The sequence below is a fragment of the Cryptomeria japonica genome, chromosome 11 (assembly GCF_030272615.1).
Source record: "Cryptomeria japonica chromosome 11, Sugi_1.0, whole genome shotgun sequence".
Taxonomy (NCBI): domain Eukaryota; kingdom Viridiplantae; phylum Streptophyta; class Pinopsida; order Cupressales; family Cupressaceae; genus Cryptomeria; species Cryptomeria japonica.
This window is the reverse complement of record NC_081415.1, coordinates 542,554,997-542,573,877: the sequence shown is the minus strand read 5'-3', so window position 1 is coordinate 542,573,877 and position 18,881 is coordinate 542,554,997. Positions and strand designations below refer to the sequence as shown.

The window sequence follows — 18,881 nt, the reverse complement described above, 5'->3', positions numbered from 1 at the left end:
GAATCTAGAATTGAAAGTTGACTAAAGCTTTCCAATAAACAAGAATTCGTGTAGGTGAATAGGTCCAAGAGGTGGTTGGAGTTAAAACGTGTTGTAGTTTAGATGTTAGAGGCCAAGAAAAGTCAGGATTACTTGCAATTTGAAGTTTGCAGTCTATCTACTAGGTTCTCTAACTTGAACACATGGACAAGGCTTGCAAGAGATATGTAGATATACTCAATAGGGCACATTATGTTGTGTGAGGACTGGACTTGAAATAGTGGATGTGAGTGCCTCACTCAAACAAATTTGATTAAAATATCAAGTATGAAAAGTTCTCAAACATTAAACTCTTGAAAACACAAATGTAAGGGAGCGAGCCAACCCTAACTTACCAAATGTCTGAAGTTTGCCATACATGAAATACATAAACAAAGTCCATGAGGGGCATGTGGTTGGTAGCATGTTAAAATCCCCTTCAATGATTTGAGTTAATTATATATATATATTCCCTGAACAGGGTCAACATCATAACATTGTTAGTAACATGATATCTCATCATACATGAAATACATAAACAAAGTCCATGAGGGGCATGTGGTAGCATGTTAAAATCCCCTTCAATGATTTGAGTTAATATATATATATATATATATATATATATATATATATATATTCCCTAAACAGGGTCAACATCATAACATTGTTAGTAACATGATATCTCATCAACTCAATATAATCTCATCAAATTGAATATACGAAACTACTGCATCTAACATAAATATCCTCATTTGCACTACTGAGCATTTAATCTCTTAAATAAAATGAAATAACATGGAATATGATTTACTACTTATATTCAACTCATTGAATCATAATCACTTGTTTCATTCTAATCAAATCAGTCATGCAATGGTTCTCACAAATATATATATATATATATGCTCATAGAGGTAGATAAATAATATTTATGATGTTATCTAATGTAGTTGATTAGATGAAATTAGTATTATGGAGTTTAATTGATAATTAGATGTGAAAGGGGTGATATTGTATCATTCGATTATATGAGAATGCATACAATGTTAAAATCCCCTTCAATGATTTGAGTTAATATATATATATATGAGCAGGTACACTTGACATGTGAATGTTTTAGTGACTACAGGTACAAGGCATCAACTCCACCTGGCTCGACAGGTTTGAGCGTGCCCACACCCCCGATGGTAGTTAACAAGAGATGAAACACTAACCAAATACTCCAAACCAAAACCCGTCATCCCTTGATTAGGGCAATTCCCTTTATTTTACTATTTTAATTATTTTATTCTTTTGAGCCTCGACTACCGCAATTGTTCACTTTCGAAAAATATGAGCAAGTACACTTGACATGTGAATATTTTAGTGACTACAGGTACAAGGCATCAACTCCACCTAGCTCCACAAGTTTGAGCATGCCCACACCCCCGATGGTAGTTAACAAGAGATGAAACACCGGCCAAATACTCCAAACCAAAACTCATCATCCCTTGATTAGGGCAATTCCCTTTATTTTACCATTTTACTTATTTTATTCTTTTGAGCCTCGACTACCACAATTGTTCACTTTCGAAAAACCCATTCGTCATGTTGAGTCGGCCCGTAATGACTGTCAGTCAGTTGCAATTGTCGCTATTGCAATGCTTATAGTAATGATATTTAATTGCTATAGTGGTGATTTAATATTTAAATGCATATTATGTTTTAATTGTGTTTGATTTAATGAGATTTGAATGAATAATCTTGGGGGTCTTTTGGGAGGTTAATTGGCATTTTAAGTTTAATTTGATTTTTATTATTATTAAACCCTCACTCAAAAAGTGAGTTTATATTTTGGATTTGAGCTCATTTTCTTAACACTTAGTCAGTTTTCTTCCTCTTGCTCTCTCTCAAACCCTACATGTTGAAAATTGGATTGTTGATTTGGGTAGATTGGATGGATGGATTTTTGTGGGCATTGGCTCCAAAGATTAAGGTTGATGAGTGCTTTGGTCTACTCGAAGAATCCAGCATCTTCTAGCATATGTGGTTTGCATTTCAAGTATGAAGTTTTCATCAAGGTTGAGGTAGGATATTTAATTTCTCCCTTGAGTCTCAATTGAAATGAATTGAGTAAGTTGCAAATGGTTTGTGATGAGATTAAAGAGTGCTTTCTATTTGAATCTCCTTGTTTAATTGATTTTATGATTTGTATGTTGCATTTGTTGAAAACTTGAGTTTATATGGGAAATGTTGTCCAAATCTTTTGGGATGGGTGTAATGGTAGTTTGATTTCATTTTTTGTGTTTTTGGACTTTCATGAGGTAGTTCTCAAATGGGTCAAACCCCGATTTGACCTCCCATACTTTGTTTTTGTCAAACTTGATGCCCTAGATGGTTTTCTAGAGCAGAATCATGCAAATGCTTGGCAGTGAACTGATTTTGGGTCTTAGTCTTTTCCGTTGTCCTATTTGAGTTGTTTCTCCAATTTGCCTTGATTCTTGAGTCTGATTGGCCTTGAGTGAGATGAATTGTGATGTCAAGGTATGATTCTATGAGATGCCTTAGAGAATTGCACTTGTACTTGTGGATTGGGATCAATCCGAGATTGAATTCATGATTTGGAAACCTTTAGGTTGATCCTTGAGTAATGGCGTTGTTATGCATTATGTATGTGATCTCTTGAGATGTTACTATGATGATTAGTATATGTATCTATGCATTGCTCTCATTCATGGATGAGCCTCAGGTGTGGGCATTATAGTATGTTTGAACTGCATTGAAGTTGATATTGATACTTGACCTGTGCCTTTCCAAGTGGAATAAATTGATAGCTCTTGATATGAAAAATTGTTATGAATGTTTGAGTGCTTATGGAAATCTTCAAATGGATGTGTTGTATCTTTGCATTTCATTGTGGGATCAAATGGATTCGTTCTCTTGGTAGCATGACCAATTGAATATGCCTTGTATATAATTGCTATGGCATTGTGTAAAAGAGATATCTGATGTTATTGAGATTATGGCAAGTGAATCAATGCATTGTATTTTCTTTTGATACCTCAATCAATTGAATGGGATGAGCCTAGGTCTAGGTACTAAAGTGGGTTTAGGGAGTGGCTCCCAATGTGCACCCAGCCCAAAGTGGTATGCAAGCAATCACGTTGGGGAGTTTCTTAATTAAGTGATAATATTAATTAAAACTTGGGATGGGATTAAACATTAATAAGATAATTGGTGCCTCAAATGTGCCTTGAGTGCTAGTACAAGGCCAAGGATGTATCGAGAAGGCATGCCCGCACATGTAGGCACCTGTTCTTACCCGAAGTGGTATGCCCATGCATGTAGCGTTGGGACTTGCATGATCATCATTCTTGTTCGTACAAGAGAATGCTTGGTTTCGTGTGGTGCATCCTCACGAGCACACATGATGACACTCCCTACACTAGCACTCTAGTATCTAGGTCTTGAGAGTTGACTGGCACCCTATGGATTTACAATTGCTCGACCTTATAGTTATCTTGTTGTGATATATGTCGTATGGCAAATTTGGTATTGCTCTTGTGTGTGCCTCATTGCCTTTATTATTGCCAACTGGGGATGCTTCCTCATTCTCTTGGTATTTTACTTATTATTGCTCGAGCAACATCTCTTACTGGATTGTTGCCATTTCCATCTTGTTATGGTTTTATGACCCTAGTTGGGTTGATAAGTTCATGTTGAGTATTTGCTCCATGTTTAGCTCTTGTGTTAACCCATTGCCCTCCCTTGTATACTTGTATGATTGTTTGGGTCATTTGACTATCTCCATGAGCACGATGGAGTAGACCTGAGGGTACCACATGATCAAGTGAACTTGCCAACCACCGTTGGGGATTGGAGGACTTGGTTTGTGATTGGCTCGATGGATGTTACCTCCTTCCTCAACATTGGATCTTTCTCATTTCTCTCTTTCTTGTAAGATGTAATCATTTGTATATCGGAAGATGTAATGTATCATTGGTCATATATGTATTGAACACTCCAATTAGAAATGGATGTAATAATTATTTTGGATATGTATCGGTATTGCTTTACATGCACCAGTGTTCGGATCGGGCATGAAGTATGATATTTTATGCTTCTCTATACATTCATGTATCATGATGTTTTCATAGGAACATTTCAATTGGTGTTTTAAAATAAACATAAATATGTTTGGTTTAGTGTTAGAGGTTGATGTAGTCATCTCCTAGTGAGTCATGAGATATTGATCCAATCTTGGATGCATTGCTAAGGTAGCGACATCAACGAACCCTTAGAGGTGACTTGAGTTATCTCAGATGGAGTTCCAAGAGTTTTGACTTCCACATTGCATGGTTTGTTGACACATAGTTGACCTTATCTTCAAGTTGAGCATTATACTTGAATATGCAATGCATGATGACACTTTATTACTTCAAAAAATATATTTCTACGCATTCATTGTATAGTTTGCTCTTATCCTCTAAGGTTCCTTGGTGGAGTGTTACAAATTAGCTAGTGAGAAGATATATTTTGTAATGTGAATATCAAAGTCATGGTTTGTAAGATTCAAGAGTAATCCATGTATTTATCAAGTCTTGGATGATGTTGAATTTGAACTTTGATTGGTGCAATTGATGGTATCTTACACCAACTAGTTGACTTAAAAAGGTATATATGGGATAAAAATTAAATATTGATTTACTTTAAAAGAGGGCTGAATAGTTAACCCTAGTTGAATGGTGGTTAAAGTAGGTTTTTCAAAAAAGCTGGCAAGATTAAGCCTCTAATACCAATTGTAATGTCCCCTATTGGGATACACCTAATTTTGTCTAAAAATAACAATTCCAAGAAATGCAATTCATTTATCAAAAGAGTTCTCTAATAAATTATATAATTGTAATGCCAAATTAGAGAAAATCCTAATTTAGGTCTTATTAACAATATTAATCAACATCAAAGCATTAATATCAAGAACCTATTATCGTATACAAATAATCTTTATTAAAATCAAAGTATACTAAAATTATTCATATCTATTTCACAGCTTATTCCCATAGTCATGCATTTAGAAATCCAATGGAAAAGCTTGATTGGACGCCAAGAGACTGTCTTCCCCAACCAAGCCCAAGGGCATGGAATGAACCTCCAATCCATTTGGCCCCTTGGCCCACAAGTATGGCAGGACCTCTAGTCCATCCATCTTGGGGTGGTGTACTTGATGAGGGAAGACCAGTACTGCTGCATCTTCCTATTTGCAAAAATATAAGCATTGATTCCAAACATGGTTGCTGAAGGAAATTAGGTAAATAATTACTTATCCTATATTTCTTGTTGGATTGGCAATTTAACCATATGAGTGATACTTAAAAGCCTCCTATCAGATTTGTGTGAAATAAATAAACAAACACAATAATACTTCCATACTAATCATTTCCCTTCATATTGTAGGCTTCTGTTTTAATTTCTAACTCAGGTTTATTTCTGAATTCTTCTCCAATTCAAACTTGATTGATATTTATTCTTATTTCTGCTGAATTCCTTGATGGATGCCTTGTCCAATCGAATTTGTCCTTCCTCTCATATCTTCAAGTGAGAAGAGGTCCTACCCTTTCATTAAGTCTATTGCCCTTGCAAAAGATACACCCCTTCATAATTAATTGCTGCCCTGCTGTATAATCCTTTAATTAATTGTCTTTTGCTTATTTTATGGAACCTGACGTAGCAGCTCTACCTGATCCCCAAACACATACTCCACACGCTGGCAATAATGATAGGAATTTCAAGGGAAAACAATCAGCATCTACAGACTTCCTGTCAGAATTGTGACAGGAACAAAATAGAGAATAACCAAATTCGATAACAGCAATGTATTTAGCACCCAATTACAATGAGAACAAGAATCATCAATAACAACCAACAATGAAAATGTGAACACCAAAAAGGTTATCTTTATTATTACTCAGCATACGAAGGTGGCTACACAAAAAATAATAGCTGTTTACAAACAAACTAACTGGCCATACATTTGTTGGCCGACTTCCCCTCTACTACTCAATAACCATCTGCACTTTGTTTCTGCCTCCATATGCCCTTTCATCGACTCAGCATCATTACGGCTCTACCTGTTATAGTTTCCCACCGCATTACTTCATGCAACATTTACTATTTTGAATTTTCTCCTCCCTTTATGAAACCGAGTATTTGGTCGGCTTACTTCGCACACAATTCAGCTATATTTCCTGACCACGACCTTTCCCCTTTGTTTGCAACACAAACTCGGTCTGCTTCCACACGTTAATCCTTCGTTGCTATTCATCCAAATCGGGACTCTCTGGTTCTGCCCGATTACCAACCCACACTCTCATTCCTTATGCTGAAGGTCAGCCTATCGGCCTTTCCATCTGACTCTACTTCACACTAACTGTCGAATCCTTTCTTGTACTGCCGGTTCTGACCTTTTCCATTCCAATCGAATCGCCTTCCCTTTGCCTATCAGTCTTCTTCCTTTTAGCGCCCATCCTAATCGGGCCAATTCCAAACTATAGTGTTTTTACCTAGTTTATTTTGGAGTTCAGTTTCCTCCAAACCGCCCGACTCCTCCTAACCGTTTCATTACCCTTTGTAACTGATTCTTTCCATCACTCATTAATCGTTCATATTCAGTTCAACCTCCTGCTGATGTGGCGACAGGATCAGTGATCAATCAGTTAGAAAATTCTAGCACAATGCTCCTACATCAAAACCACTATCTAATAACATCCCTTAAAGAATCTTTATCGACCCTCTTTAGAATTGCTACACTTTTTGTCAAGGATAAAGGCAGTGATCTATAGTTGAAAATGCTATGATTATTCCCATCATGGCTGGGGCATGGCATATTCTTTAAACTAGATCAATTTCTTTTATTTTATTGTCTAGGCCTTGTTGTTATCAAGGCTACGATTTAGTTTGAAAAGCAACAACCTCATGGCGGGGGCATGACAATAGTGTCGGTGAGTGGGGTTCAAAAGAAGGCATGGAGGTAGAATTTGAACCTGGGAAACAAGCCTTAAGCCAAAGTAGGTGCCATGAACATGGTTGTGAGACACAACCAAGAGACCTCTCAAATCGAAACCAGTCCAAATTAAGAAGAATTAAAACATGATGAAATCAAAGTCTAGGTCAAGAAAGACAGAGCCACAAAAATCACAAGGAATTTACAAATTCAGAAGAACTACATCTAAATCAATTTTAAACAAGATCATGAACACCATGAACATATGATGCACAAAATTACACTAGAGATAATTGAAAAGCAAGATACTGATAAACAAGGGTTCCCATGATCTCCTTGGGAAAGTAGGGCATGTTGCAAATGCAGCAATAGGTCCACAAAGACAAGGTGCCACAAATAAAGGAGATTATCAAGAGGAGTTGAAAATTTTAAATAATTCAAGAAACTTGGAAACATTTCAGATAGAAAAAGGAAGAATGAAGAACAAAATATACCTTCCGATGACTTTTAAGGTCAAGAATAGTTATTAGGAATGAAGTTTGAGAAACGAAGTAGGGAGAATACAAGGAGCCTCCAGGATGGTAATATAATCACTTGTAAATATCTCACTGAATTCCTTTCACAATTTCAGAATGGCAAACTATCTCGAATCACATTCATTTCTTCCTATTGCAATAACAAGCTTCCAAGAAAAGCTTGATTGCTTTTTTATCAATGAAAATTTGTTCCGAGACTCAAACTAGAAATCAAAATGCACTCTAATACCAATTCTGACCACTCCCCTACAAGTCTCAAGGCTAATTTTCATATGCCAGCTAAAACATTGTTCATTAAAGATGGCTTCATCACCTTGACTTCCGATATTCAATGAAGAAATTGTGGAGGAAAGGAATATAGGAAGGGGAAAATTTATGGTATCAATAACATTTAAATTTTGAACTCTGAATCATAAAAACCAAGATTGCCCCTACTTAGATGCTATAATTTTCTCAAGGCTTGTCAAGCCCAAACTAGCCCAAAGTTGCATAAGACTTAGGATGTTTTAGCTGCAGCCTCTCCCTAGGGTGCTTCAATACCTAAGATATTGCCCTTGGCATCACCCTAAAGACCATCTCCTTCTAGCATCTCAAACACTTCCATGCATGTGACTCCAATGCCTACTAAATGCAAGTAAATAGACCACACTCTCACATCCCACTGGCTCAAATTCTCACAATAATATTCCTAAGAGGTGGTCAAACAAATGGCAACACAATGCTTTGCTCTAATGAGCAAGGCAAGAAAAGTAGACAATCAAACCTAAGGGATCTCTTCATCATAAATTCACTCTTAACAAGTTCTAGGGAAAAAACTAGGCCCCAAACTACAACAGCTTTGTCATGTAGAACAAGAAGATATTTATACATACTTATTCTAGAAACTAGGCATGTAAGTGTTGTTTTGTAATGTTAGAATCCTAGAGTTTCATGTAGAAAGATAATGGTGGGGAAGATGTTGAGCTGTGATAACCCTCTACTATATCACTTGATGTAAATCTTATAAAATACACCAATAATGATAAAATCAATTATTAAAATGATGTTAATATATTAAATAATGTTAATATATTAAAAGAGGAAATAAATTATTAAATAATGTTAATATATTAAATAAGGTTAATATAAGAAATAAATTATTAAAAAAATGTTAATATATTTAAATATATTAAATGATGGAGAGATGAATTATTAAATAATTAAATATATTTAAATATTAAATGGAATTTAGTTTTAATATAAGTTACGTGCATTTTGAAGGGGGAGGAGGTAACACCACAAGTAACCCCCCCCCCCCCAAGGGAAGTGGTGGGACGCGGGAGTCACAGCCTGGGCTGCAACCATCGTCACACTCCTTCCCACGGAAGGGACCCCGTGGAGGGACACAACCTTTCCCCTCCACGGGTATATAACAAAGACAACCCGCAGAGCAAGGAGGACACGGGGAATAAGGACGGGAGGTAGAGAAGTTGCGCCAACAATCTGCGAGGAGGTAAGTGGTTAAGTCTTACACTAAAGGAATATATGTGTGTGCCACACACACACATATATGTTTATAATGGATCTGTCTCTTTGACAAAGTTATAGTTTTACAAAAGTATTGTCTCATATGTAGCAATAGAAATATATATGTATACAGAATATTTGTATGTATATAGGATCAATAATAGGAATTAAGGAATATGTAAATGTAGGCATAAATTATAGATTGAAAAATAATAGCAATAGAAATATATATGTATGCAGAATATTTGTATGTATATAGGATCAATAATAGGAATTAAGGAATATGTAAATGTAGGCATAAATTATAGATTGAAAAATGATAATGAAATATAGAATGTTATATGAATAACAATAATGTGGCTATATGATGGAGGCTATTGGGAGGAAATTCCCTTAGCCTAATTCAGGGATTATGATAATCCCTAGTAGGCAGTATATACTAAGTATTCATATGCATATATGTTAAGGCTTGGGTGTCAAAAGCTCACCCAAGAAGAGACAGATCTGGCCGGCCCTCTCTGGTAGACTTGGATGATAAGATGTATCATCCAAGGCAAGGAATTGATCATATATGATGATCTTCCTTGGTAGGCTTGGATGTAAGATGTTACATCCAAGACAGGAATCGAATTATCCATCGATTTCCTGGTAAGGCTAGGAACCATGATGGGTTCCAAGAAGGCAAGCATTACAACCGCCTAAGGGCATGTCCCAGTACTGCATTCATATCCTTTTTATTAAATAAGAATTGAGACTAGTTTTAATTAAGTAATTGAAGTTTAATTGCAAATTAGATTAGTTATATATATATTTGTTGCATTCTAACAGTCTGTTTTGCAGGACAATGATCCCTAACTAGTAGGGACATTACATGAGCGGTGTTTTCAATGTGCAATTTTTTTGTTTAAAATAAGTTAAAGATTCTAGGTTTTAAGTCACAAGTCTTGTTGAATAACATTTTCTTCCATTAATGACAAAGCCCAAGGAGATGCATCATAGCTTCTCCCAAGATGGTTTGTTTTGTTGTTAGATGGGGCTCTAACCTTGTTCAGCATCTACTATGTATCACACTAGCCTAAATAAGGTTCCACCCCAGGAGGAGGACCACCTCTTACCTATGAGATGATGTCCCAATAACCGTGAGGATTACTTTACCCTTAACTTCAGATTGAGTTATATGACTAAAAATTTTCTGCAAGATAAACTTGGTGGTACTCTGGATCACATGGTTAACTTCTACAAAAATGAGTTCACTCCAACCTGCTGGTTCAGAGTGTCTTTTAGGTAGAAATAATGAATAATTGTTTCCCAGATCAGTTCTTCAAGTTTCAGATATACTCACCTTTCAATGTGTCAGGCAACCTTGTTGGTAAAAGATTTGCTCCAATAATGTGAAGCAAGGTGTTTCTTATTTTTGTGAGGAAGTATCCAAAAAAGATCATCTCTTCAAAGAAAAGTGTTATCAGAGTGAAGAATGGATGAGATCTATCTCATAACATGAAAAAAGAGGATGCAGTAATTATGTGAACACAACATGAAGTAGAATGGAGCCAATTTCCTCATAAAAGTGAATAATAAAATGTATCATGGTTGTCTAGTGCGAAAAGGTTCTTTTAGTAGAATTCTACTACTATGACAGCAACAAAAAACTTGCATAAATGGTATTCAAAGCTTATAAGAATAAGCCTACGTTACCCTGAGTTTCCGGGACGAGGAGGGTAGGGGACGGCGGGACGCGTTTCCAGGACGGCAAATTTTTTTGCCAAATTTGGAGATGGTGGGGGACAGCAAAGGGGACGGCTCTATAAAATATAGGGAAAATTTAAAATATATAGGAAAATTCTAAATGTTCATATGAAAACATGGATAAAGCATGCATATATTCATTATATTCATATGAAAACATGGATATAGCATGTGTATGATACTATGAAAAGTTGAAAACATTTTAGAATATAAATTTTGAGCATACAACATTGTTAATACTCAATAGGCAATATGCAATTATGCATTCATAAATCAGAATTTCAATTCATTCACATTGTCAATATGCATATCATAATAGATATTAAAGAAAAAACATACAAAATGTCAAAATGCCCAAAGGCTGCACTGCTGCCATATAGTTTCATTGTCAATTACGATATGAAAATCAAAATAGTACTAAGTAAAACTAAATACAAAATAGCAAAGTATAATGCTGCCCCTAAACTGCATCTCCTAACATTGCACCAAAATCATAGTCCTCTGAGTCTCTCCCACTGTCATGGTCTACGTGGTCTCCTCCTCATCAACCTGGCAAAGTATAATGCTGCCCCTAAACTGCATCTCCTAACATTTTTTTTATTTTTAATAACAATTTGAATTAACAAGGGGCCTATATTAGAAAAAAATATAAAAAAATGAAAATGCAACTTTTTTAATTTTTTTTAAATTTTTTAATGGCCTTAGATATGGGGGACGTCTGGCCGTCCCCCAAAGCTAGGGCATGTGTCCCCCCGTTTCGGGGATGTACCCTCAAAATGCATGACAATTTGGGGACGGGGGGAAACATCCCCTAGCCGTCCCCAAGTCCCCAAGTCCCCGAAACGTCCTCGGGACTGGGACGGGGGTTTTTAGGTTGGGGACGCGTCCCTGGGTAACGTAGGAATATTCACCAAAGAAAACCTAAAGGACTAGAAAAAAAAAATTCACACGTACAAACTACTATTAGAGACTACTATTTGAGGAAAAATATGGAAATTACTAGTAATGTGTGTACATTTTGGTAAATCTTTTATGTAAGCTTTATACTAAACTTTACAGTTATGATTTTTTTTTGGAAACTTCACTGATTGATTGGCCTGAGTCTTGAAACTTTTGTATGAAAACTAGCCTGTTGTTAAAAGATACTCGATTGAATTTTCCATGATATGAATATAATGTGAGCATAATTTGGGAGCACAAGTGTAGGTGGATTGGCAAGTTTGAATTTACTATAATGCCTGTTGATAAGATAAAAACCTAAGAGTAGAATTGTGATAACCCCTAAGGTATCACATAATGTAAAAGTATTTACATAATGTCAATATATTTATAGATTAATTAAATAAGTTCCAAATGAATAAATGATTAAATTAATAAAATATATTTAATATATAATAAATGTCAATCAAATATTTAATACATTTAAATATGACAAAAGTGAATTATTTAATATTTAATAATTCTTTTACAAAAACTAAACCGAATAAGCAAAAGCAAATAAGTCTAAATAAAATAAAGCAAGTTAATTAAACGAAAGTATTTAATGCCCCCCCGATTACCTCCGCACAAGAGGTGCAACGGTAATCACAGCCACACCCCTCCATGCGGAAGGGCACCGTGAAGGGGTACAACCCCTCACGGGATAGAAATAATAAGGGGGAAGGGAGAAGGCAAGGAAGGGAGGACCAGCATTGGAAAGGAAGGGAGAGACATTGGCTGCATACAAACAGGTACGTGTTATATGTTTTTCACGTAATGTTATTAATATGTTAATATATGTAAATGGAATATAGGGGTTAGCATGCTATTACAATTTGCTTTATTTAAATAAGGAATATAAGTAATGTGTTAATATCAAGGAACGTAGGAAATTAGCATGTTAATGTTATTTACTTTATTAATGAATATAATATACAAATTAACACATTAGGGAATGAACATGTTAATACAGATTTGATTGAGGAAATTAATAACAACATGATGATAGTTAGGCATATTTAAAATATATGTTAACAAATACGTATTAATGAATAGTTAAGAATATATGTTAATAATGTGAATTACGAAATGGAAATAATAATAAAATTGTCAAATGCAATATAAATATGATTAAATAATGAAGGCCATAGGGGGGAAACTCCCTTAAGCCTAATGGAGGGATACGTGAATCCCTGGTTGGCAGTATATATATATACTGATGATCTATATGCATATATGAATGGCTTGGTTGACAAGTTCATCCAAGAAGAGACGGATCTGGTCGGTCCCCTCTAATGGACTTGAGTGATGAGGTACATCACCCAAGGCAAGGAATTGACTTATGGTTTGCCTTGGATGGCTTGGGTATAAGAAATTACACTCAAGACAGGGATCGAATTAACCTTCGATTTCCTGGATGGCTTGGGTGTAAGAAATTACACCCAAGACAGGAATCAAATTAAAACCTTGGTTCCTGGATGGCTTGGATGTAAGAAATTACATCCAAGACAGGAATTGAATTCACCTTCGTTTTCCCGGATGGCTTGGAACCAAGAGGGGTTCCAAGAAGGCGAGCCTCACAGCCATCTAAGGACATACTTTGTATGGCATTCGTATCCTTTTTATAGATAAGAATTGTGATTAGTGTTAATTAAGTAATCTTAAATTAATTTGCAAGTTGATTTAGTAACAAATTGATGTATATGTTGTATTCTAACAATTTGTTTTGCAGGACAGTGATCCCTAACTAGTAGGGACATTACAAGAATGCTTGAATTTTATATGGCCAATGAAAAATAGTTCAAATGTGAGTTTCTACGAGAAGGGTCTCATACATCAAATTGGTGTTGCTTAGCAATAATGCAACATTGGTTCATGCCCCTAGATTGCAATAAAGCAATCCTTATTCCAGCAGAAATATAGAGAGGTTCTTGTGTAACAATTAGAATGCATAACCCAGCCTAACACGGGGCTTAATGGGATGCATCCAAGCTTAACGTGAGCTTAAGAATATTAAGAATGCATAATGTCCCCTTTTTTTGGTTTTCTTGAAGTGCATCTAATGTTGGCTTTCTGGGTTGGTGTCAACAGGAACAAGGGATATTTTGATGTTGCCAATGTGTACAGACGGATTAATGGAGATGAACAACACTTTCTCGAGTGATTTAGGATAAATATACTATTTTTACTAAGTTACTATTTATAGTAGTGGCCATTTTTAGCACTTACTATTTATAGTGAGTCTTAGTGTATCTCAGTTTGGTGTTTGGACACACTTAATTTTAGTGTCTATTTTTAACAATTGGTGTTGAAGATTTATAGCTGCAATAGAGATCTAAGATAATATCTAACTCCTCCTCTCCACCGTGGAGTCTCTTCACTTTCATGTCAGTGACTCTTCCTCTCCACCATGGAGTCTCTTCACTTCTCTGTCGATGACTCTTCATGTCTATGTGGCTGACGGTGTAGTTGTGGCTGCCGGTGAAGATGTAACTGTTGGTGTCTTTTCTTCTTCCTTCGTGGTGTCTCTTCACTTGCAATTCCAATTCTTTATATTCACTGCTCTTCTTCTTCGGCAGATGGATAGATATATATTGTTGGCTTCTCTCATTTGTCTGTAGCAAGTTGACATTATTGTGTATGTAGTTTGTCTGTAGCAAGTTGAGAATATTGTGTATGTAGTCTGTCAGATCAGATATATTATATGTTTTATGTGTTCTGAATTTTCAGACTTATGAAGGTTTATAGAATGTATCAAAGATGTATCATTTGACTTCATTGTCAAGATTGATTTGTGGAGAATCAAACTTATCTTATTGAGATCGATAGTAATCTGAAACTATCAGCAGTTGTATTCATTTTCAGAGATATAATAAAGTTCATTTTTTAGTGGGCTGGGTTTTTCACCCTTAAGTGGAGGGTTTTCCAATTTCCCAAGATAAATTATGTGTATTTTGTTTCAGATTTTTGTGTTGCTAAAACATTAACATATTATCAGAGCCAAGTTCCTTCTATAGAGCCTAACCTATAGGATCCTGTGCTTCAGAGGGACTCTGACATATTGTCAGAAGTAACCTTGGACGAAGAGGTCAGAAGATTGATTTCAGCTTCAGAGGGAGCTTGTGGAAGCCTTACATTTCAGCTTCAGAGGGAGCTTGGCATTTCAGCTTCAGAGGGAGCTTGGCATTTCAGCTTCGGAGAGAGCCTGACATTTCAGCTTCAGAGGGAGCCACGTCATCATGAAAATTTGTTTAATGCATTTTTCTCTGTGATGGAGAAATTTGAGGTGAAAGCCCATGTTAATGAGTTCTTCTCTGCGAAAGAAGTTCGAGGTGAAATCGCTTGTTAATGAGTTCTTCTCTACGAGGGAAGTTCGAGGTGAAATCCCTTGGTTAACGAGTTCTTCTCTGAGAGAGAAGTTCAAGGTGAAATCCCTTGTTCCACCCTCTGGGAGTAGCTATGGTGGATCCACCCTTTGGGAGTAGCCATGGTGGAAGTCATGTGTGTGACTTCATGACTTTATTTTCTGTTTTTCTGATTCACCCTCTAGGAGTAGCTATGGTGAATATTGTTATGCTAAGATAACATTTTTTATTTAAGAAAATTTGTGATGAGATTTTTTTGTTGACATTCTTTTGGTTGCAGCTATGTGTACTTGTCATGTGATGACATTTTAAAGATCTCTCTCTTGCTAAGAGGGAGTGTTGAAGATTTATAGCTGTGAAAGAGATCTAAGATAATATCTAACTCCTCTCTACCGTGGAGTCTCTTCACTTTCCTATCGGTGACTCTACCTCTCCACCATTGAGTCTCTTCACTTCTCTGCCGATGACTCTTCATGTCTATGTGGCTGATGGTGTAGTTGTGGCTGTCGGTGACTCTTCATGTCCATATGGCTCTCGGTGAAGATGTAACTGTTGGTATCTTTTCTTTTTCCTTCGTGGTGTCTCTTCACTTGCAATTCCGATTCTTTATATCCGTTGCTCTTCTTCTTTGGCAGATGGATAGATATATATTGCTGGCTTCTCTCATTTGTCTATAGCAAGTTGAGAATATTGTGTATGTAGTCTGTTAGATCAGATATATTATATATTTTCTGTGTTCTGAATTTTCAGACTTATGAAGGTTTATAGAATGTATAAGAGATGTATCATTTGACTTCATTGTCAAGATTGATTTGTGGAGAATCAAACTTACCTTATTGAGATTGATAGTAATCTGAAACTATCAACAGTTGTATTCATTTTCAGAGATATAATAAAGTTCATTTTTGAGTGGGCTGGATTTTTCACCCTCAAGTGGAGGGTTGTCCCAGGATACATTCTGTGTATTTTGTTTCAGATTTCTGTGTTGCTAAAACATTAACAGTTGGGCTGGCCTTTGTTTCTCCAGCAGTGTAATATTTCATAATTGGACTTTGGTGAAGTTTTATTATGTTCAGAGAAATATATTTTGATTTTAATCACCCAAGTCTCTTATATTGTCACTTTATGACTTAAGCAACTTGTACCCCTTGACCTAGTTGCATGACGTTGTTTTAAAAGGGAGGGCCTTTTATGTCTTAAAGGGATGCCATGAATTAAGAAATTAATCTTTTTCAAAGGCTAAATCTTAGCCTCCAAAAGTGGATGCCTAGAAAGGGAGGCATATGAAATTAAAAATAAATTAAAAAGTCTCCTGAATGGGTACGGGGTTTCATGGAGAGAAAAGTAATTTCAAATTTGGTTGCCCTAATTTCTTTCTCTGTCCTATATAATCACCTCTTGGGCTCTCATTTGGACATCTTTCTTTTGACAACATAACAGGATGCTGCTGGATTGTTTTCAGGGTTTATTTTCTGCTAGTTGAGGACGAAAACCCTCATCTTTGCTTGCTGGTTTCAGTGGTGAGAGATCCACCCTAGCTGGAAGAAGTGACTCTACTTCAGGGATCACATTGGTATTCACAGAGTTCCTGATTTCCATCATTTTGGTGGAGTTAGAATGAAGATATTTACAATACTTTGATGTGAGTATTGTGGTTTTGGTGTGTGGTGTGTCTTTTTGAAGTGCTGTTCGTGATTGGTAGAGTTTTGGTAATTTTGATGATTGTTGGTGTGCTTTTTCAGAGTCATTGTTCTTCATATTTCTGCTCATAACTCTGAGGGGTTGAAAGTTCAGTTTGGGTTTTAAATCTGCATTATTCGGATGTCTGAAAATCTACTGTATGTGGCATCTAGTGTGGGTGAAGAGGTTACAGGAGTTTGGAGGTATATGGTGGCGATTAGAGAGAGTTTGGAGGTGTTATGAAGCTAGCTGTCCAAGGGAAAGTGCAGCAAATTGCTACAGCAGAGAATCTTGCAGGTTCTCTGAATTGTTGACATTCATAACAGGAGTATTTCTTGCGGCTGTTCATTTCTGAGTGGTTTTATAGGCCTGGTTGCAAGTTTAGAGGGTGATATTGGCAACATAGCAGCCACCTGGAACTATATTTCAGTCACTTGAAGACTGTGCTTCAACCCTGTCGGTAACTGTTCCAAATCTGCCACTATATCAGACCTAAGATTGACTGATTTGGCTTCCAATAACAGGTATTTTAATGATATAATATTTCATAGATGCAACACTTAATGTCAAGGAGTTTATTAATGCAAGCTAAAGCAAATTCCAGAGAATCCATTTTCAGGTCTGCACTTTATTAAATCTGATTTCAGTTTATTGAATGAGATTGATTAAAATGGTGAACCAGTTGATTAAATGCACTTTGCTTCTATCTTATTTGCAACAATTATGTTATATGTATGTTCTTCATTGTGAATGAAATCTGAAAGCACGCAATCAGCAAACCATTTCACATTGGTTCCAAACTTGCAAACGCCTTTTTTTTTAAAAATCAAGGGTGGTCATTACAGAATGACGCAACGCTTAAGGCTAATATCCCACCTAACAAGAATGCAACACTGGTTCATTCCCTCGTTTTGCTAAAAGGCAGTCCTAAATTCCAGCAGAAATGTAGAGAAGTTGTGGTGGAACGATTACAAGGCATATCTGAGCCTGACACGGGACTAAATGGGTTGCATTCAAGCCTAAATAGTGCTTAAAAATATAAGTACGAGGCAAAGCTTACCTACACGTATTAAAAACAGCCTGTAACCTCATTCTCCATTAATATTATGACACCCATTTTAGCTGCCATATATTTCGCAGTCATCACCTACCACATGATATCTTAAAAGTTAAACCGCGAAATCGAAAAATCTAAAACAAGAAAACCATATAAAAAATCTTCTAAACAAGCCGACACACTTTGATACATTATGCAAAAAATCTTATAGATCAATCTGACCCTAAGGAGCAATCACATTTTCATTTAATGATTGTCCACTGCAATGTGAAAAGTAAACAACTCAACGCCGGTCTGGATAAAAACTTTACAAAAGCAAAACGAATGACGATGATAAAATGAAATCTGGAATAGATTACGGTATACAAAATTATTATCGAGTAATTTGCGTACCTGCGGAAATTTCAGCAGCGCATAAATTGAAATTTCAGTTATCCTTCGATAATTCACCTCAACAGTTACCTTTCACTACATGTAAGGCAAAATGCTACTGTAAGTAGGTAATCCTCAACCTTCGCAATTTCATCGAATAAGAGGAAAAACGGGTCACGCCTAAGCCACAACTGAAAGAAGCTAAAAGATTTTTTTTAAACCAAACCAAAGAGCTAAATTACCCCATGAATGGCCAAATGAAATTTTTTCTTCGATCATAAAACAGCCAACAAAATATATTGAAAGAAAGCTGATTTAACAAAAAACTTTTCTTTTGCTCAGCGTGAAAATCTCCTCTGGAAACAAATAAAGCAGCGGGCATCTCCAGAGTGGAATCTGCTTGCAACAAGAATCACCGAGAAGTGAAGGCTTAATGATTCTAGTATAAAAAATAAAAAAACTAATGTTTATTGTTTTTTTTGTTTTTATAAATTACTTTAGGTTTCTAATATGGATAGAATGAGATTGGAAGGGTAAATAAAAGCGTCTCATGAGTAATGAGATTAGAAATCAGATAACATTTTATAAGAAAGACAATAAAAATCAAGAAAATCAATAAGTGAATGTAAAAAGAATAAAAGCAG

At 35.9% G+C, this 18,881-nt stretch overlaps 1 protein-coding gene across 2 annotated transcripts in view; it reads right to left on the bottom strand.

Annotated features, from left to right (window-relative positions):
* The window catches only part of LOC131041704 (inositol polyphosphate multikinase alpha), a 71,614-nt gene extending 52,944 nt beyond the window's left edge, over nucleotides 1-18,670 (bottom strand). Inside the window, exons 1-3 of one of the 2 annotated variants that reach the window (XM_057974884.2) lie at nucleotides 18,480-18,670; nucleotides 18,259-18,333; nucleotides 17,869-17,955 (exon numbers count right to left, since the gene is read on the bottom strand). The gene's annotated coding sequence lies outside the window, so the exon portion shown is untranslated. The remainder of the gene's footprint in view (nucleotides 1-17,868; nucleotides 17,956-18,258; nucleotides 18,334-18,479) is intronic. The other variant, XM_057974883.2, reaches the window with a different exon arrangement.
* Between the last annotated feature and the right edge of the window lie 211 nt (nucleotides 18,671-18,881).